We start from the raw sequence: 22,228 nt of genomic DNA, 5'->3' as shown, positions 1-22,228 counted from the left end.
TTCAAAAGGGCTTTACTGCGCATAAAGTGATTTATATTGACTAAGAAATATCGTAAGAAATGATACAAGTGCAAATCCTTTCATTTAACTGCTTTACACAAGATGCATTGCTAAAGTCAATGGGCTACCTAGGGAAGTAACGCTGGCTGATAACATGGAATATTTTAAGGAAGAATTGCATGTTTGTCTTAGACTCATCAAGATGTATAGCACGGAAACAGACCCTTCAGTCTAACTCATCCATGCTGACCAGATATCCTGAATCAATCTGGTCCTATTTGCCATCATATGGCCCATATCCCTCTAAATCCTTCCTATTCATGCACCCATCCAAATGGCTTTCGAATGTTGTAACTGTACCAACCTCTACCACTATCTCTGGTAGTTCATTTCATACACCCACCACTCTCTGTGTGATCAAGTTCCCCCTTAGGCCCCTTTGAATCTTTCCCCTCTCACCTGAAACCCATGTCCTCTAGTTTTGGACTCCCCTACTCCAGGGAAAAGACTTGACTATTTACCCTGTCCATGTCCCTCAAGATTTTATAAACCTCTGTAAGGCTTAGCTTCTTCAGCCTCTGACACTCCAGGGATAATAGCCCCAGCCTATTCAGCCTGTCCCTATAGCTCAAACCCTCTAACCCTGGCAGCATCCTTGTAAATTTTTTCTGCACCCTTTCAAGTTTAACACCACCTTTCCCTTATAAGGAGACCAGAATTGAATGCAGTATTCCAAAAGTGGCCTGACCAATGTTCTGTACAGCTGCAACATGACTTCTTAACTCCTATAGTCAGTGCACTGATTAATATAGGCAAGCGTATCAAACACCTTCACTGTCTTGTCTGCTGTGACTTCACTTTCAAGGAACCTCTGAACCTGCACTTCAAGGTCCCTTTGTTTGGCAACACTCGCCAGGACCTTAGCATTAAGTGGATAAGGCCTGTCCTGATTTACCTTTCCAAGGTACCTCTCATCTATTTAGATTAAACTCCATCTGCCACTCCTTGGGCTATCAGCCCATCTTATCAAATTCCTGTTGTATTCTGAGGTAACCACCTTCGCTGCCCACTACACCACCAATTTTAGCATCGTCTGAAAATTTACTAGCCGCATTTACATATCCATATCATTTATTTAAATGCGTAAAAGCAATGGACCCCGCACCGATCCCTGCAGCACACAGGTCTCCAGACTGAAAAAATTGAACAACTTTGAGACCAGACAGACTGTAACAAATATTTTGGCCATGTATTTCACAATGTATCGTGATTTTATTTAAAGTGTTTTTGACATTGAAGGGCTTGAAGGAAGGCGCTGAGCCCAGGTAAAAATATTCCACATTTTACTGAAATTTCCTGTAATACCCTTGTAAATGAAATTATGATTTCTTGCAGTTTTTGTCTATTTTTTAAACATCTCTTTGGTGAATGCGGTCACATTTTTGTGGAAACTCTTGTCATGAAGGAACTATTGAGCTCAGCAGTGTGATTCAGAAAACACACAGATGTCCACTATCCCATAATAATGGTTTATTTCAAATGTAGATGTAGTTTACCTCCTACACACATCTTATATTGCTTATTTGATAAGAAATAGGCTGTTATGTTGTAATAAGTTCAAATGTATACATGTATTTGGAAACTTGGAGTTCATCAATGTATTAAGAAAAAAGTTTTTAATCATAAAAAGATTTTCTAATTGTGATACAGACAGTGTATAAAATACATTTTCATTTCATCTTTTCTTCCTCCTCTGTGTTGTTAGGTCCCTGAATCAATTACTGGTGCTTGAAGTGCGAGTAATTTGGCCTTACTTCCTTGGTAGTAGAGTAAGTACTATATAATTCCTGAATCCTGTATTAATATATAACTTTATGACACCTCTGAAGTCTTGTTTGCGCATGTTAGATGTGAGATAAACCAAGCCCTGGTTAAGAGGAAGTGTCTGTGGCACATCCAATGTATGATTTGTTTGGCTGTCTTAAGGTGTCATCGCTATGTAACAAACCTTTTAGATATGCAGAGTTCCTCCAAAAGGAATAACAGTTGCAAAAAAATGCTAGAATTTGATAGCATACGAAGTATATTAAGCAGATCATAATGCTGCGTAATGAGCATTTGTATTATCTTTAACCTTTCTCAAACAAATATAACTGTTAAACAACCTGTTAGTGATTTGCTAATTAAATTCATAGAGTCATATAGCATGGAAACAGATAATTCAGTCCACACTTACCATGCTCCCAAACTAAACTAGTCCCACGGAGCCTGCGTTGGCCCATGTCCCTCCAAACCTGCCCTATTACTGGACTTAACCACATGTGTTTTAAATGTTGTAACTATACCTGCATCCAATGTGGCCCAGTGTAGTTTCCTCCGCGCCCAACCTGGCAGTTTCTCAGCAGCCCCGACGGTCTTTCAGCTTGGCATGGCTTCAGTGTGGACCTCTGGCCTCGAGAAGATTCAGGGCCCAACGCAGACTAGAGGGAAGGTGCCAGTATGGACTGGGTTAGAAGGATTGTTATTCTGTACTTTTTATTTCTCTATTTTTCTAATTTACTCCTATGAACTGTAATGCTGGAATTTTAATTTTTAAATTTTTCCCTTAAGAACTTGTGCTGAAAAATCTGTACTGATGTACCTTGTACTGAAGACGGCATCCTAAGTGGTGACTTGTAAACTTTTCACTGTACTCGTTTGAGTACGTGTGACTGTAAAACTAATATCAATTAACTTTCCCTTGCAGTTCATTCCACACACTAACCACTCTCTGTGTAAAAAAAAATGCCCCTCTTGTCCTTTTTAACTCTTTCTCCTCTCACCTTAAAAATATGCCCTCACCCTGCCACTTTAGGGAAAAGACCTTTACTATTCACCTTGTCTATGCCCTTCATAATTTTATAAACCTTATTAAAGTCAGTCATCAGTCTCTTAAGATCCAATGAAATAAGTCCCTGCCTTTCCAGCCTATTTTTATAACTCAAACCTTCCATTTCAGGCAACATTTTCTGAACAATTACAAGTGATATTCTGAACCCTCTCCAGTCAGTCTAATAATAAGACATAGGAGTGGAAGAAAGGCCATTTGGCCCATCGAGTTCACTCCACCATTTAATCATGGCTGATGGGCATTTCAACTCCACTTCCCTGCACTCTCCCCGTAGCCCTTGATTCCTTGTGAGATCAAGAATTTATCAATCTCCACCTTGAAGATATTTAACGTCCCGGCCTCCACTGCGCTTCGTGGCAATGAATTCCACTGGCCCACCACTCTCTGGCTGAAGAAATGTCTCCTCATTTCTGTTTTAAACTTACCCCCTCTAATTCTAAGGCTGTGCCCACGGGTCCTAGTCTTCCCGCCTAACGGAAACAACTTCCCAGCGTCCACCCTTTTTAAGCCATGAATTATCTTGTAAGTTTCTATTAGATCTGCCCTCAACCTTCTAAACTCTAATGAATACAATCTCAGGATCCTCAGCCGTTCATTGTACGTTAAACCTACCATTCCAGGGATCATCCATGTGAATATCTGCTGGACATGCTCCAGTGCCAGTATGACCTTCCTGAGATGTGGGGCCCAAAATTGGACACAGTGTTCTAAATGGGGCCTAACTAGAGCTTTATAAAGTCTCAGAAGCACATCACTGCTTTTATATAATACCCTTCCTATCACAGTGACCAGAACTGCAAACAGTGCTTCAGAAGAGGTGTCACCAACATCCTGGACAACCTCAAGATGACGTCTCAATTTCTATACTTTAAGGTCTGATCAATGAAGGCAAGCATGCTAAATGCCTTCTTAACCACCCTGTCTACCTGTGGTCTAAATTTCAAAGAACTATGTATCTGAACCTTTTGGTTTGTCTGTTCTACATAACTACCCAGAGCCCTATAATTAATTGAATGTTATAGCATGATATAAGAGCTAAAAAGCAAAAAATGCTAGAAACCTGAAATGCAAACAATGTATTGTAGTTTGTCAGTGTTTATAAGACGAAAAGGCAGGTTTGTGTCCTAGCATGACAAAAACATGCGGAAAATGTCTTAAAATATCATATAGGAGGAAAGTTGTAAATAACTTGGGGGCAAAGAATGTTCAAACCCAGTCAAGTGGAAGAATTTTGGGGAAGTGGTTTGAAATTAGGAGAGATGATGAACTGGTGGATTTTAAGAAGGGATATGGGATAAACTATTTAGGACTGAAACTGAGAGAAATTTCTACATTGCTTGCTGTGGTAGCTAACTGCTCGCCACTCTCTGGGTGAAGGCCAAAACATTGTATGATTTCAAGAAGGAGGTGGATATGGCCCTTGGAGCTAAAGGGGTCATAGGATAAGGGGGAAAGGAATAGGCTATTGAGCTGGATGATTAGCCATGAATGGCAGAGCAGTCTTGAAGAGCTGAATGGTCTAATCCTGCTGCTATTTTCAATGAATGTCAGAAGATAGGATGTAATGGCTAAAATGTGGCAGCACAGGTATGCAGGTGGCAAACTACATCAGACTGGAGGAGATGACTCAGCTATGTATAGCAAAGCTGTTCTGTGATGTGAAAGCAAACATGAGGATTTTGAAGTAAATTCACTGAACCTGGAAGAACCATTGGAGTTTGGCAGAGGCAAGATTTTAGTTTAATTTCAAAAATACATTGGATTCTTAAATTGTCTAGAAGTTTTAAAAAAGAAGTACAGTACAAGTCCTCTCATACTTTGAAGTGCAATTTTAACATTAATTGTTACAGCTTCAATCCAGCTGTAACAAAAGGGCATTTTCTAATTGTGAAAGGAACCTAATTACATTCCCATTAAGGCTCGTGGTCTTTCCAAGAATTATGGTGCAGGCAAGAGGGCACACATCAGGCAGCACAAAATGTTTTATTGTGACCTTTAGAGAATGATACAAAGTTAGAACCGAAATCAAGCTGTGAAGCGATAAAAGGAGGAAGAAAAATGAGGAATTCTTCAGAGGTGTAAGGGATTTGGTAACTGAGTGAATGTGGAAAAGAAAGCCGAGCTGAGAATCTAGTCAAGGTTCTGTAACTGTAGATGTAGCCTGTGGTGACAGTTGGTCAGATGTTAAATTGTGGGAAATTTTAAAGTAACATAGTTCTGCTATAAAACTGGCATTGGGAGGGGAGAAGCAAAAGCTTTGGAATTGAATGCAGAAAGTAAAGAGAATTTGGGTTTCATTTATATATGTGTAGATACAGATCCAGTGTTTGAATGGTGGCACTAACACTGTTTCCTGAATAATGCCACTGTGCTGTTTATTCATTCACAAGATACGGGCATTTCTGATAATGCCAGTTTTTATTGTCTATCCTCAATTAAACGCAAAACTGTTTTACTGAATCACGTTGCTGCATCCCATTCGATGTAGGTATCGTCACTGTTCTGTTAGGTTAGGTGGCATGTTGTGGGATTTTGATGCAGTAATAGTGCTGACAGCCAAGCCAGAATGATGTTCAATCCTGGGGACCTGAAGTTGGTGGCGTTTCCATGTAGCTACTGCCCTTGTCCATCTAGATGGTAAATTTCAGGTGTTTGGAAGCTATTGTCAAAGGAACTTTGGCAAGTTGTTGCAGTGAATGAATAGTTAAAGTGGTAGATGGAATGCCAGTTAAGTAGGTTCCCTTAGCCTGGATGAAGTTAGACTTCAATCACTGTTAGGGCTCTATGGTTCATTAGGTATGGCTTGCTGAGTGAAAAGATGAATCCATTGAAAACAAATTTAAGCCTTTGCAGCACATATGAGTGAAAGCAGGAAAAATTAGTTTAATGAAGGTAGTCTGGAGAGCAGAGACAGTATGGGATGCGATGAAGAGGTCAAGGGAGTTGGAGGGGAGCAATAACTGTTGGATATGTTGGACAAAGATATCAAACCTTGGCCATTGGAGTTGATGTACTTCGGCAGCACAGAGTCTGGAGTGGTCAGTTTGAGTGATAAGTAATGGGAGGGGTAATGTAGCTGTGAGATAACAATGTTTAATATAATATTAGACCTGATAAGCAGCCATGACATAATTTAACAGAATTTAATGCTTTTTGAAATATCTATTCTGTTATTGGAATGCTGAAAAAATGTTTTCAATAAATCATTTTTTATGTGGAACTGTGAACATGTACTATATTTTCTTCTTAGTGACACCTTTTTAGGTAACTAGTAGCAAATGTGGCATTAAATATTGTTTTATCTTGAAATTCCATTGGATAGTCAGGCTAGTATGTTAGTAAATAATGGCATTTCATATCATGATATGTGATAATAACTTGCCCTGTATTTAAATTTTATTATGATCACTGCTATACATTTCTAAATTTGTTGTCAGGATGTGGGTGCCATTGGCAGAGCCAGAGTTTATTGCTGACTCCTCATTTATCCTTAATTAAATGGTTTGCTAGAACACATTGGAGTTAAACACCTTGGTATGGGCCTGAAATCAATTATAAGGCAGATGACAAACATCGGTTCTTGCACAAAGACATGGGTGAGCCAGTTGATTTTTTTTTAAACCAACAGCTTTTTTAAAAAACTCTTTTAATTTTACGGATTGGATTCACATTCTTCAGTTGAATACTAAAATTCTTTTGAATTATAGATGGTTGTTGTTTGATAGTGCAGAACTTGAATTTTGCTGAAAAAGACATTTTCCTGAAGTTTTTTGTCAAGTTTTTTTTGCAAACAGTCCAGTGCAACATGAAATGTTTTGACAAAATGTCTCTTTTCAATTTTTTTTTGCTGAGAGTCTGGTAACATAACCAATATGCTACTAATAGCTTTCTTGTTAAAGAATGTAATGAGCCTTTAAGATTGTTGCATGAGATTAAACTTTACTTAGTTATAATGGTAACAATGGTTTCTGGGGTCTCTGCTGAAACTTTTCTGAAGTATAGCTTAACAATTTTGTAAAAGTACACTGTTTTTCATTGATATTTTATAATGATTTAACAACTCAACAATTCAAACAATAGAGATAGATGGTGGTGTAGTGGTAATGTCACTGGACTAGGAATCCAGAGTAATTTGGAGATATAGGTTCAGCAGCTGATGAAATTTAAATTCAGTTTATAAAAATTTGTAATTTACCAAAGTAACTTAGGGCAACAATTTCATTCATTAACAGCCCCATCTTGTTTACTAATGTCCTCCTATAAAGAAGGATATCTTATGTCCTTACTTGTCTGCCACACATGTAACTCCAGATCCCGAGCAATGTGCCAAGGTAAGTTAGTGTGAAGCTAGAGGAACACAACAGGCCAGGCAGCATCAGAGGAGCTGAAAGCTGATGTTTTGGGTCAGGTCTGAAGAAGGGTCCCAACCCGAAACGTCAGCTTTCCTGCTCCTCTGATGTTCCCTGGCGTGCTGTGTTCCTCCAGTTCCACACTGTGTTATCTCTCACTCCAGCATTGGCAGTTCTTACTTTTTCTGAGTGAGCCACAACAATTTGCAATGGCCAAGCAAGCTGCTCAGTTCAAAGACAGTTAGGGATAGACAACAACATAACAAAATGTGAGGCTGGATGAACACAGCAGGCCAAGCAGCATCTCAGGAGCACAAAAGCTGACGTTTCGGGCCTAGACCCTTCATCAGAGAGGGGGATGGGGGGAGGGAACTGGAATAAATAGGGAGAGAGGGGGAGGCGGACCGAAGATGGAGAGTAAAGAAGATAGGTGGAGAGAGTGTAGGTGGGGAGGTAGGGAGGGGATAGGTCAGTCCAGGGAAGACGGACAGGTCAAGGAGGTGGGATGAGGTTAGTAGGTAGCTGGGGGTGCGGTTTGGGGTGGGAGGAAGGGATGGGTGAGAGGAAGAACCGGTTAAGGAGGCAGAGACAGGTTGGACTGGTTTTGGGATGCAGTGGGTGGGGGGGAAGAGCTGGGCTGGTTGTGTGGTGCAGTGGGGGGAGGGGATGAACTGGGCTGGTTTAGGGATGCAGTAGGGGAAGGGGAGATTTTGAAGCTGGTGAAGTCCACATTGATACCATATGGCTGCAGGGTTCCCAGGCGGAATATGAGTTGCTGTTCCTGCAACCTTCGGGTGGCATCATTGTGTCACTGCAGGAGGCCCATGATGGACATGTCATCTAAAGGATGGGAGGGGGAGTGGAAATGGTTTGCGACTGGGAGGTGCAGTTGCTTGTTGCGAACTGAGCGGAGGTGTTCTGCAAAGCGGTCCCCAAGCCTCCGCTTGGTTTCCCCAATGTAGAGGAAGCCGCACCGGGTACAGTGGATGCAGTATACCACATTGGCAGATGTGCAGGTGAACCTCTGCTTAATATGGAATGTCATCTTGGGGCCTGGGATGGGGTGGCTTTTCCAGTGATACCCATGTCCTATGAAAGAGTAAGGAAAAAGAAATGGCAAAGTTTTCTAACCAAAAAATTTTTAAAATGTAGATTCCCATGCCTAATGCCAACTCAAGTCACAAAATACTTCACATAGACAGACTGCAAAATGAAGTTGTTGTCAAGCAGGTAAACATTAATCTAAAACATGCTTGCCTAGATACAGACATGAGATAAAATCTTTACTTTGCTATGTTTCAACAAAGGGTTTGCTACAGGCACATTTCTTAGCGTGGGCTTTGGAAAACTGCAGAAGCTATCTTCATATAGCTAAATGGAAATTATTTCCAGCAATCTTTTTGCTGAGAGTCTGGTAACATAACCAATATGCTACTAATAGCTTTCTTTACTTGTTAAAGAATGTAATGAGCCTTTAAGATTGTTGCAAGTTGATAGAGGTCACCTTAGCCCTGAGAAAGTTTGTATCAGTTAACATCAGAACTACTGTGTGTTTTCCCCACCCCCTTTCCTGTTGCTTGAGCCAAGATATTTTCTTAGATTAGAAAATCAAGCAGTTATCATTCATGGACAGAAGTATGTGGTGGGTCTGAGCCATTTTAAGCTCTACTTATATTACAGTGGCTCTTGCAAAAGAAGTAACTTTGAACTACTGTAGGCAGAGAGTATCGTGAGGTCTTTGTGGTTTACATTTTAGTATAGATAAAACAGTCCTGCCGTAATGTATAAACAGCTGCATATATATAAACTTTGGAAGTTATAATTTGTGACAATATCTGTTTGACCATCCCTGATGATATCCTTAGATCTTGACTTGCACAAAGATAACTTTATTGTGGATCTTCCCTGAGGGAAGGTTTGGCCTAACCATTGACGGAAAATTAAGTACGTCAAGGTGCGGTGGGCTTTCGAAGTTCTGATGAAAATACCTGAACTGGGGCTATCTCAGCTATTTTGTAGGGAGCAGTGGTATTTTATCTGTCTCCAGGATCACTGAAGTACATAACTGCAATGTAATGCATACAAGTTTAGCAGCACAGGAACCCGGGTGATTTGTGGACCAACATCAAATCAAGGTAGTTCTACAACATAAATAGTGTTGGTTGAGCAATGGCCTTGAATGGTGAAGAAGAGAATCCTATATTCTAGCATTGATTTCTCTTCAGAAGATTCTTAGTTGACTGTAGAAAGGGGCTTTTAGCCCAAGTCTTTATCCCTCCTTTTCCCTTATTTGCCTTTCACTTTCTCTCTACCTTCCTTCTCATCTTTTTGTTCAACCATTTTGGCAGAAATAATAAAAGAAGCATATCAATGGTGAGTGACTGCAGAACTTTGAGGTACAGAGGGATTTCACTGGTTAGTATGTAGATACGACAGGTATTTAGGGAAGTTAATGATATGAGAATGTTTATTGTGAGGAGAATTAAATACAAAGTTAGGGAGGTTACACATGAGTTACACAGGTCATTAATGACACCCCACCCGGAGTATTGTATAATTATTCGTCTCCGTATTTTAGGAAAAATGCAAATGTATTGGAAGCAAATCAGACAGGTTTTACCTGACTAACACCTGAAATGGACAGGTCATCTCATGAGGAAAGGTTGAACAAGTTATACCTATATCCACTTGAGTTTGGAAGAATGAAAGTTGGCTTGATTGAAACATGTAAGATGCTGAAGGGTCTTCCCAGAGTGCATGTGAGAAGGATCTTTCCTCTTGTGGAAAAAATCTAGAACTAGGGATTAAAATATCTGGGCATGTACATTTAGCACAGAAGAGAATTATTTTCTTGCAGAGGTTATGAATCTTCGTAACTCTGTTTCTGAAAAGGATGTGAAGGCAGATTAATTGACATTTTAGGGCACAGGTAAATGGATCCTTGAGAAGCAAAGGGGTAAAATGTTATTGCTTGCTGTATCTCCCCTTTGGTTGTTATTACACAGTCTGGCTTGTGCCCTCGCTCTGTCTCACTCTTGTGTGCACGCTTTCTCTTTCTGGCTGACTCGCTGTCTCTCGCTCTTGCAGTCTGACTCCCTCTCTGTAAGTGCGTGTCACCCCCGCCCCCGAATTAATGCACGGAATACGCGTAAGAAACCCTGATCCGTTTGAGTTGTTAGTAGGCCACGCCAAATGTATAGCTATAGTTTCATGCTACACTCCAGCATCAACTCTACCAACTGAATGCATTGAGCTAAGAAAACCTGGGATCTTGAGTCTATTTGCATTAAGTCAATGGCTTAAAAATAATTTATATAAAAGTTTCATGCTGTTTTGTTCCACTTTTTTTGCTATTTTTAGTGGGCCTGCCTTTTGCTTGGTATATTATTAAATGGTTAAGATTAGGAACTTGGCCACCTTCAGGATTTTGTTTGGAGAAGCGGGTTCCATTACTTAATTGCTAAGCTGCCCAATTGATTTAATTCAATTTATACAATCCACTCCATACTAAATAAAAACCAAAAGAACTGTGGATGCTGTAAATCAGGAACAAAAACAAAGTTGCTGGAAAAGCTCAGCAGGTCTGGCAGCATCTGTGAAGGAGAAAACAGAGTTAACGTTTCAGGTCAGTTCTGAGGAAGGGTCACCGGACCCGAAACATTAACTCTGTTTTCTCCTTCACAGATGCTGCCAGACCTGTCAAGCTTTTCCAGCAACTTTGTTTTTGCTTCTATTCCATACGAAGTTGTTTTTTTAAAAAGCATGACAAAGTTTTGAATAAAGCTATGTACATAATTATTAATGCTGGAATCGTGAGTCATAGAATCATCATAGAATCCTCAACATGGAAACAGACCATTCGGCCCAACACTCCACTCCAACCTTTTGAAGAATATCCCACCCAGACCTATCCATTGACCCTATCCCTTTAACCTTGCGTTTCCTATGGATGGCCCACTTAGCCTGCACATCACATCCCTGAACATTATGAGCAACTTAGCATGGCCAATCCACTTAACTTGCACATTTGAATTAACTCCAGTTGAACTTTTATACAATGCTACTTCTCTAATTTTTTATCTTTTTTTTCTCTCCCCCTCCCCCCTCTGTTTTTCTGCCTATGGTCTGACACTAATTCACCATCTTGTCTGTTTCTTTTTTAATCCTTCAATCTTATTGATTGAGATGGTCCTGTCATTCACTGAGGAGTCCCATGCAGACATGGGGAAAATGTGGGAACTCCACGGTCACCTGAGGGTGGAATTGAACCTGGGTCCCTGGCACTATGAGGCAGCAGTGATAACCACTGAGCCACAGTGCCATTGTATGTAATTTTAGGCATGTAAACATTGATGTTTGCAAAATAATGAAACCGTGACTGTTGTTTTGAGATATTCTGACAATTCTGAGATCATTCCTATAGTTTCACAGCCGTAGTGGTGTTACAGGAGACATTTGCCCATACTTTTCTGCAGTGTCTTTAGTTGGACTTAGCTATATTCTTCAGCTCAAACATTTTAATGTGTAAGTTGCATCAAGTGTGATTAAATAAGTGTAGCAAGGGCAAAACTGGACTTACGGAACCATGGTGGTTTAATGTCAGAGAATATGCAAAATAAAAGAGGGTAAGGGGGAAAAGAAAGATTAGAAAAGTATTACTGTATTAAAGTTCAATTGAAGTTAGTTCAATGATCAGGGATCAGACTTAGCAATTTAAAAAACCTTTTTCTGTGTGGGAGAGGTTGATTAATTTCCTTAAATACCAGCTCACATTTCATGAGCAAATCAGCAACCGAGTTACCATTTTTGCAATGCCTAATAGCAAAACAACATGGATCAATCTTGAATGTGTGATGTTTGCTATTCATGTGGTACCTTTTATTTAACACAAGTTGCTGGATCCCTTGCATTAAGTACAACAAGCATCAATAAGCTTGATATTATTTTTGCAGCAAATTCTAGGCCAAGATTATAATGAATGGATCTGCCTGCATAGCATGAGCTTTCACACTGAGGAGGATGATCCATTTATTTGCTGACAAAGTGTTTTAAAGATGTTTTAAAATGACTGCATTAGACTGAACAATGTTAAGGCCCGACCTGTTTTATTTAGAGTATTTCAGATGCACGATGATTTGGCATCTGGGGTTGATCTTTCGTGATATGTAGGTGTTATCGTGGTTTCAGCTAAACATATGTCTGCAGATTCTAGGTTGCAGCTTGATAATATGGAAGCCTAATGGTTAAAGGTGTAAACCTAGAATTCTGACACCTATTGAAGGATGACGCCCAACAATCAGTCACAAATGAGCAAGGCAAGCATTCAGCTGCCCACTGTCTGATGAACCTTTCTGGTGAAAGGTCATCGATCTGAAAAGTCAACTCGTCCTCTTTCCACAGAAGTTGCCTGATGCTGAATTATTTCAGCATTATATGTTTCTATTTAAGACTTAAACATTCAGAGCATTTTTTTTTAACTTTGGTTACAGATTATATTTAAGCGGTCACACTGTAATTCTACAGCAAAGAATTAAAAGACTTCCTTCTTGGATCAGTGTAATAGTATTATTGCAAAGCAATAAAAATTGTTGTAATCCTATCTCGGTAATAGTTCGAAAGTATTGGAGAAATGGCAGCAGGTCTGGCAGCAAATGTAGGGAGACAAAGGATTTTAAGTCTAGCAACGTTAACTCTGTTTTTCTCTTTACAGACACTGTCTGACATGCTGAATTTTGGAGCACTTTGTTTTTGTTTCAGATTTATAGTATCCCGGTGTGGCTTCCTCTACATTGGGGAAACCAAGCGGAGGCTTGGGGACCGCCTTGCAGAACACCTCCGCTCGGTTCGCAACAAACAACTGCACCTCCCAGTCGCGAACCATTTCAACTCCCCCTCCCTTTCCTCAGATGACATGTCCATCATGGGCCTCCTGCAGTGCCACAATAATGCCACCCGAAGGTTGCAAGAACAGCAACTCATATTCCGCTTGGGAACCCTGCAGCCCTATGGTATCAATGTGGACTTCTCCAGGTTCAAAATCTCCCCTTCCCCTACTGCATCCCAAAACCAGCCCAGTTCTTCCCCTCCCCCCCCACTGCATCACAAAACCAGCCCAGCTCACCCCCTTCCCCCACTGCATCCCAAAACCAGCCCAGCCTGGCTCTGCTTCCCTAACCTGTTCTTCCGCTCACCCATCCCTTTCTCCCACCTCAAGCCGCACTGCCATTTCCTACCTACCACCTCATCCCGCCTCCTTGACCTGTCCGTCTTCCCTGGACTGACCTATCCCCTCCCTACCTCCCCACCTATACTCTCCTCTCTACCTATCTTGTTTTCTCTCCATCTCAGTCCGCCTCCCCCTCTCTCCCTATTTATTCCAGAACCCTCTCCCCATCCCCCTCTCTGGAGAAGGGTCTAGCCCTGACACATCAGCTTTTGTGCTCCTGAGATGCTGCTTGGCCTGCTGTGTTCATCCAGCTCCACACTTTGTTATCTTGGATTCTCCAGCATCTGCAGTTCCCATTATCACTTATAGTATCCATAGTTGTTTTTAGTTTAAAATTATTTTTTTCTTGCTTATTGATGTGACTTTCTTTCAGTTGCTGTAACGTACTGTACAGTATTCATTAGTTTGTGAATGAACAACAGCACAAATTTGTTGGGTCCCTGACTCTAACTTGTGATTTTCAAATTCATCCAGAGTTTTGGTTTTAAAATGGTAACAAAGTGCTAATCAGCTGACTGGAGGATGAATCCTGAAACTACTGTTTTGTATAGCCATGCACATCTGGAATGTCCTAGATCTTTGTTGAATTAATGATTGAATTGAGGATACAGTAGTTATCCTCTGCATACCCAAGCAAAGTATTAAATAATAGATTAGTTTTTCTTTTCTAAATCTTGCCCTGTGACACTGATTTTTGCAGTGTTAGATGAATATTTGATTTTGTTTAAAACTGTGATGCTATCTTGGAAAAAATGCTGGTGGGAGGAGTGCTTGCATGCTAATATTAGGAGTAGCAAACATTGAAAGGCAGTTGTTGCTAGGGAAGGAGGAGATTAGGGAAACTGTAAAGGGGTAAAAGGCAACGAAATATTTGTAGGAAATTACTGCAGATGCTAGAATCAGAGCTGATGAAGAATCATCTCAAAACGTTAAACTTGCTGTCTCTCCATGGATTTTACCTGACCTGCTGTGATCTCCAGCATTTGCTGTTTCCAAATAAATATTTGTGTTTTGAATTCATATGCACTTGCAACTCAGAAGTGCCTTGTTAATTTACATTACTCATACTGAGTACTTCCATTTATTTACATTGTTATTATTCGACAAACTTGAAGTTTGAAAGCCTGACGTGGTATGATGACAATTATATTTGACCTTAAGTTATGCATCATTGTGTGGTGGATATTGTTAGATCACAAGGTTTCTTCCAAAAGCAGAATAATTTCATCAACCAATTGCAGTGTTTTATTTAATCTCATAGCTACTGCTGAGGTTGTGTCAGAGATGGTGAAAATGATTTCATAGCTGATCAAATTGCTTTCTTGAGTCAGAAGTGAACGTTTAAAAAAATTTTTTGCAGGGCAAGTAATTTTGTGGTTGGAAAATAATTCAAATAGGCAAGATCAACTGATTCAGTAAACTAACCTCATAAACTTATACAAGTGAAGTTTGTGACTACAAGCATTCAGACCCAGCAGATAAAATGATTTAATAGCTGATAAGAAACTTACAATGGAATTTTAGGTTTTTTTTTACACAGTGTGACGAAATTTAAGTAGGATTGGAAGTCATACAATGGGGTGTGCTCACAGTTTATATTGTTAGAAATAATCCACTTTAAAGTAAGTTAAATTTTCAGTGGTGGTTCCTATCAGTATTATTGCTTGAGCCTACTAGGAATGGAAGATTGCCAAGTTACATTTTGTATAGTGCCAGTGGTTCAGACACAGGGATCCAAAGTCTTCACTTTTCAGCATATTATCTTTGTGTCTTCACAGATTTCCTGTTTTTATTCTTCCTCAATCATTTTGCATTTTTATGTATACTTGCATTGATTTGCTTGTGCGTATATATGTTCACTTAACCGAACAAAATGTTTCTTTTCTGCTATTGTCACATGTTCTGGAACAAAATGTGCAAGTTATAGGTTATATCTTTACTGAATTGATTCCAGATGAAGAAAACAGCTTACTGCTCGAACAATTAACTACTACCAGGTTAAGTACCAAAAGCTGTAGAGTTCTACTGGTAGTCCCTGTTAGTAATATTGCAGGAACAAAATAAAATATCTTCTCTTTGTAATTCTATGAAATCAATTTTTTTTAAGGCTAATCTCAATTCATTATTTTTCCCTACCTACTGAACAGCTGCCAATAGTGGAACTATACATTAGGGAATGAGAAAAAGATATCTAGCTCATTGAAACTCTGTCCTTTTTACGAGATATTGCAGACTTTGCACTTTGGTGGAGAAAGTTAAAAAGTGAATCATTAAAAAGATTCCTAACATTAGAACTGACGTTATTTTGCCTTGCTCTGCTATCTTCCATAGATTGCAAATTTGTGGTAGCTTTGGAAATAAATTTTGTCTTTCTTTCAGGGCTTCTTTTTTTAACAAATGCAGTCAGTCTAGTGGTACAAGTTATTAGATCAGATCTTTTGTTTTACTCATCAAATTTGTCTCCCCAACTTCAGTTTTCATTGACTTTATTGGAAAGTAAAATCAGGGACATTATAAAAGCAATTTTCTGTACGTTTTCGGTGAAAATGCCTCCCTTCCAACATTGCTTGACATTGCTGACATAGTGGTGTTTGATCCCAAAAACTGTCAATATGATATTGTCTGAGTGCTGCCCTATATATTAGCTCTCAATAAATGCCACAAAGACTGGGTTCTTGGTGAGACAGATATTTTGATGTCTTTTAACAACATTTCTCTTTTTCTTGATGGGATTGTAAGTCAAGGTTAAGGTTGGTTGAACTTTGAACAGCAATTTTCTTTTGAAAAAGGCAAGAAAACCATATGCAGATGTTTGATGAGTGGCCTGATGAAGGGTCTCGGCCCAAAACGTCAGCTTTTGTGCTCCTAAGATGCTGCTTGGCCTGCTGTGTTCATCTAGCTCCACACTTTGTTATCTTGGATATCCAGCATCTGCAGTTCCCATTATCTCTGGCCTGGAAGATAATGCAGTTTATTAAATTAAGGAATACTGGTCTATTTGACAATGTGTATTGCCATGCCCAGGTCTGGCAGCTAGTTGCATATTAAGTTAGTCATTCAAAATAGTTTTGATACCAACCAGCCAACCACAGAGAATACTGTTTCTGGTTTTTTTAACAAAATGAAGGGGTAGACTTGATCTGATTCATATTGGAAGCTGCAGGACTGGCTGCTATGATTTACTCACCCTAGTTTCTTTCCAAGGAAAGAAATGTGGAATGTTCTGAGAAATGAATACCAATCCATAAGAAATAAATAAATACTCCTGGAAGTCTGTCAAACTGTATGTATTACCAGTGACTTTGAAATTAAGTAAACAGTTGTGCTTGCAAACAACTAATTGTCCAAGGATTGCATGAAGGCTTGGCATTCATTTTTAAAGTATTTAACTGAACTGGCAAATTACAATTTAAAGAAAAATCTTTCTTAATTTAACCCTTAGCTATGTCTATTGATCTGTCTGTCTAAGAGAGAGTGGGGAATATGATCAAAGGAAATTGGGTTTAAATGAAAGATGTTGATTCATAGAAGACCGTCCAGAACCACACTTTCCCTCCCCCCCCTCCCCCCCCCCCCCCCGCCACACCACCCAACCCTGCCCTTGTAACACTGCATTTCGCATGACCAATTCACCTATCTGCATGTCTTTAGATTGAGAGGAAGCCTGTGCAGACACTTTGAGAACGTGCAAACTCCTCACAGACAGTGGCCTGAGGCATCTGAAGTGCTGCAAAGCTGTGTCGAATATGAGTGATAATGGGAACTGCAGATGCTGGAGAATCCAAGATAATAAAGTGTGAAGCTGGATGAACACAGCAGGCCAAGCAGCATCTCAGGAGCACAAAAGCTGACGTTTCGGGCCTAGACCCTTCATCAGAGAGGGGGATGGGGAGAGGGTTCTGGAATAAATGGGGAGAGAGGGGGAGGCAGACTGAAGATGGAGAAAAGAACATAGGTGGAGAGGAGAGTTTAGGTGGGGAGGGATAGGCCAGTCCAGGGAAGACGGACCCGTCAAGGAGGTGGGATGAGGTTAGTAGGTAGGAAATGGAGGTGCGGCTTGAGGTGGGAGGAAGGGATAGGTGAGAGGAAGAACGGGTTAGAGAGGTGGGGACGAACTGGGCTGGTTTTGGGATGCGGTGGGGGAAGGGGAGATTTTGAAGCTGGTGAAGTCCACATTGATACCATTGGGCTGCAGTGTTCCCAAGCGGACTATGAGTTGCTGTTCCTGCAACCTTCGGGTGGCATCATTGTGACACTGCAGGAGGCCCGTGATGGACATGTCATCTGAGGAATGGGAGGGGGAGTTGAAATGGTTCGCGACTGGGAGGTGCAGTTGTTTATTGTGAATCGAGCGGAGGTGTTCTGCAAAGCGGTCCCCAAGACATTTTTCCATCCCCATCCTTGTCCCTCCTGCAAAAATTCCATCCCCTATTCCCAATTCCGCCGCATCTGCTCCCACGATGAGGCATTCCACTCCCGCACATTCCAGATGCCCAAGTTCTTCAAGGACCGCAACTTTCCCCCCACAGTGGTTGAGAACGCCCTTAACTGCGTCTCCCGCATTTCCTGCAACACATCCCTCACACCCCGCCCCCGCCACAACCACCCCAAGAGGATCCCTCTCGTTCTCACACATCACCCCACCAACCTCCAGATTCAACGCATCATCCTCCGACACTTCCGTCATCTACAATCTGACCCCACCACCCAAGACATTTTTCCATCCCCACCCTTGTCTGCTTTCCGGAGAGACCACTCTCTCCATGACTCCCTTGTTCGCTCCACACTGCCCTCCAAACCCACCACACCCGGCACCTTCCCCTGCAACCGCAGGAAAAGCTACACTTGCCCCCACACCACCTCCCTCACCCCTATCCCAGGCCCCAAGATGACTTTCCATATTAAGTAGAGGTTCACCTGCACATCTGCCAGTGTGGTATACTGTATCCATTGTACCCGGTGTGGCTTCCTCTACATTGGGGAAACCAAGCGGAGGCTTGGGGACCGCTTTGCAGAACACCTCCGCTCGGTTCGCAATAAACAACTGCACCTCCTAGTCGCGAACCATTTCAACTCCCCCTCCCATCCTTTAGATGACATGTCCATCATAGGCCTCCTGCAGTGCCACAATGATGCCACCCGAAGGTTGTAGGAACAGCAACTCATTCCGCTTGGGAACCCTGCAGCCCAATGGTATCAATGTGGACTTCACAAGCTTCAAAATCGCCCCTTCCCCCACCCCATCCCTAAACCAGCCCAGTTCGTCCCCTCCCCACACTGCACCACACAACCAGCCCAGCTCTTCCCCTCCCCCCACTGCATCCCAAAACCAGCCCAGCCTGTCTCTGCCTCCCTAACTTGTTCTTCCTCTCACCCATCCCTTTCTCCCGCCTCAAGCCGCACCTCCATTTCCTACCTACTAACCTCAACCCACCTCCTTGACCTGTCCGTCTTCCCTAGACTGACCTATCCCCTCCCTACCTCCCCACCTATACTCTCCTCTCTACCTATCTTCTTTTCTCTCCATCTTCGGTCCGCCTCCCCCTCTCTCCCTATTTATTCCAGAACCCTCACCCCATCCCCCTCTCTGATGAAGAGCCTAGGCCAGAAACGTCAGCTTTTGTGTTCCTGAGATGCTGCTTGTGTTCATCCAGCTTCACACTTTATTATCTGTGTCGAATATGATGTGAGTGGAGTGAAAGATGAATGTCCTGGCAGTGATGTGACTTGATGTGTTTTTTTAAAAGAATATCCTCTTGTAGGCTGTAGTTCTTTTGACAGATTTATTCAATTTGTTTCAAGTGGATCAATTTCAGTAATTTCAGAAATTATAAGAAGCTTTCATTAAATCTCTATTAAAACCTCTATTAAATTTTCCTTTCCTGAGAGGAATATTTCCAGTTTCTCTACACTCGCCACATAACTGAAAGATTTTACTCTCTGGTACCATTCTAGTAACCCTCCTCAGCATCTTACATTCACTCCGTGACAACAGTAGGTGTCCATATGGCAGATACAAGCAGACCTACTGCTACAAGCAGCAGCACCAAAGCAAATCATACTTAACAGTCTGGCATAGCTGTTGTATCAAAGCAACTAGAAGTAATACTTTGAAATTTGAATATTTTTTAGTGAGATTTACAAAGATTAGACAACAGTCATACAGCGTGGAAACGGACCCTTTGGTACTACCAGTCCATGCTGACCATGTTTCCAAACTAAACTAGACCCATCTGCCTGCTCCTGGACCTTACCCTTCCAAACCTTTCCTATTCATGTACTTATTTAAGCGTCTTTTAAATGTCGTAATTGCGCCCACATCCAGCACTTCCTAAGGAAGTTCATTTCATATGTGAACGTAAGAACTAGGAGCAGGAGTAGGCCATCTGGCCCCTCGAGCCTGCCCTGCCATTTAATAAGATCATGGCTGAGCTTTGAGACTCAGCTCCACATACCTGCCCACTCACCATAACCCTTAATTCCTTTACTGTTCAAAAATCTATCTAGCCTTGCCTTAAAAACATTCAGTGAGGTAGTTTTAACCACTTCACTGGGCAGGGAATTCCGCAGATTCACAACTCTTTGGGTGACGAAGTTCCTCCTGACCTCAGTCCCACATCTGCTTCCCTTTATTTGAGGCAGTGCCCTCTAGTCCGAGTTTCACCTGCTAGCGGAAACAACCTCCCTGCCTCCACCTTATCTATTCCCTTCACAATCTTAAATGTTTCTGTAAGATCTCCCCCCATTCTTCTGAATTCCAATGAGTACAATCCCAGTCTACTTAGTCTGTCCTCATAATCCAACCCTCTCAACTCTGGAGTCAACTGAGTGAATCTCCTTTGCACCCCCTCCAGTGCTAGTATATCCCTTCTCAAGTAAGGAGACCAAAACTGCACACAGTACTCCAGGTGTGGCCTCACCAGGACCCTATACAGCTGCAGCATAGTGTCCCTGTTTTTAAACTCCATCCCTCTAGCAATGGCAGACAAAATTCCATTTGCCTTTTTAATCACCTGCAATCCTACCTTCAGCGACTCATGCACAAGGACACCCAAGTCCCTTTGCACAGCAGCATGCTGCAGTTTTTCACCATTTAAAACATAGTCCATTTTATTGTTATTCCTATCAAAATGGATGACCTCACACTTATCAACATTGTACCCCAATCGACAGACCTTTGCCCACTCACTTAGACTATCTATAGCCCTCTGCAGACTTTCAGTGTGTTCCACACACTTTGTTCTACCACTCACCTTAGTGTCACCTGCAAATTTTGACACACCACACTTAGTTCCCAACTCCAAATCATCAGTGTAAATTGGAAAAAGTTGAGGTCCCAACATTGATCCCTGAGGCACACCACTAGCCACTGACCACCAACCAGAAAAACACCCATTTACCCCTACTGTTTGCTTTCTACTTGTCAACCAATCCTCTATCCATATCAATATATTACCTGTAATACTGTGCAACTTTAGCTTACGTAGCAGCCTTTGGTGTGGCACTTTGTCAAATGCCTTCTGGAAATCCAGATACACCACATCCACAGGTTCCCTATTGTCCACCATGCAAGTAATGTCCTCAAAGAATTCCACCAAATTAGGTAAACATGACCTACCCTTCATGGACCCATGCTGGGTGTTCCCAGTGGGACAATTTACATCCAGATGTCTTGCTATCTCTTCCTTAATGATAGATTCAAGCATTTTCCCCACTACCGAAGTTAAGCTAACTGGCCTATAGTTGCCTGCTTTTTGTCTGCTTCCTTTTTTAAACAGTGGAATCACATTGGCTGTTTTCCAATCTGCGGGAACCTCCCCAGAGTCCAATGAATTTTGGTCAATAATTACTAATGCATTTGCTACTTCTCCCATCACCTCTTTTAGTACCCTGGGATGCATTTCATCAGGGCCAGGAGACCTGTCTACCTTTAGCCCCATTAGCTTGCCCAGCACTGCCTCCTTAGTGATAATGATAGTTTCTAGGTCCTCACCTGCTATAACCTTCTTGCCATTAGTGTTTGGCATATTATTTGTGTCTTCCACTATGAAGACCGACACACAATAACTGTTTAATGTCACAGCTGTTTCCTCATTCCCAGTTATTAAATTGGCCTTCTCATCCTCTAAAGGACCATTGTTTACCTTCGCCACTCTTTTACGATTTACATGTATATAGAAACTTTTGCTGCCTGTTTTTATGTTCTGAGCTAGTTCACTCGCATAATCTATCTTACTTTTCTTTATAACTTCTTTTGTGGCTTTCTGTTGGCCTTTAAAGATTTCCCAGTCTACAGTTTGCCAATACTCTTTGCTTTTTTTGTATGTGTTTTTTTTTCAATCTGATACTTTCCTTTATTTCCTTAGACATCCATGGCTGGCTCTTGTTTCCTACAAATCTTCCTTATCACTGGAAGATACTTCTGCTGAGCACTGTGAAAGATTGTTTTCAAAGTCCTCCACTGTTCCTCAATTGACCCACCATAAAGTTTTTGCTCCCATTCTACCTTGGCTAACTCCTCCCTCATTCCTTCATAGTCTCCTTTGTTTAAGCACAGAACACAGGTAATAGATTTAACCTTCACATACTGCATCTGTATTTTAAATTTGTCCTTTGTGTAAAAAAAAATTGCCCCTTGCCTTTTTTGAATCTCTCTTAGCACCTTAAAAATACACCCCATGGTCTTGAAATCTAGGGAAAAGGCGCCTACCATTAACTCTATACCCCTAAAGATTTTATGAACCTCTATGAGGTCACCTCTCA

At 41.3% G+C, this 22,228-nt stretch overlaps 1 protein-coding gene across 6 annotated transcripts in view; it reads left to right on the top strand.

Moving 5' to 3' along the window:
* Nucleotides 1-22,228, top strand: part of LOC125453489 (F-box-like/WD repeat-containing protein TBL1X) — a 362,600-nt gene that overhangs the window by 104,900 nt on the left and 235,472 nt on the right. For 5 of the 6 annotated variants that reach the window (XM_048533165.2, XM_048533166.2, XM_059646753.1 and 2 more), the window contains one exon: nt 1,766-1,829. The exons of the other annotated variant lie outside the window; for it this stretch is intronic. The gene's annotated coding sequence lies outside the window, so the exon portion shown is untranslated. The remainder of the gene's footprint in view (nt 1-1,765; nt 1,830-22,228) is intronic. 6 annotated transcript variants of the gene reach the window in all.

The sequence above is a fragment of the Stegostoma tigrinum genome, chromosome 6 (genome assembly GCF_030684315.1).
Source record: "Stegostoma tigrinum isolate sSteTig4 chromosome 6, sSteTig4.hap1, whole genome shotgun sequence".
Lineage (NCBI taxonomy): Eukaryota > Metazoa > Chordata > Chondrichthyes > Orectolobiformes > Stegostomatidae > Stegostoma > Stegostoma tigrinum.
The sequence above is the reverse complement of the archived record's forward strand: the minus strand, read 5'-3'. Positions and strand labels throughout refer to the sequence as shown.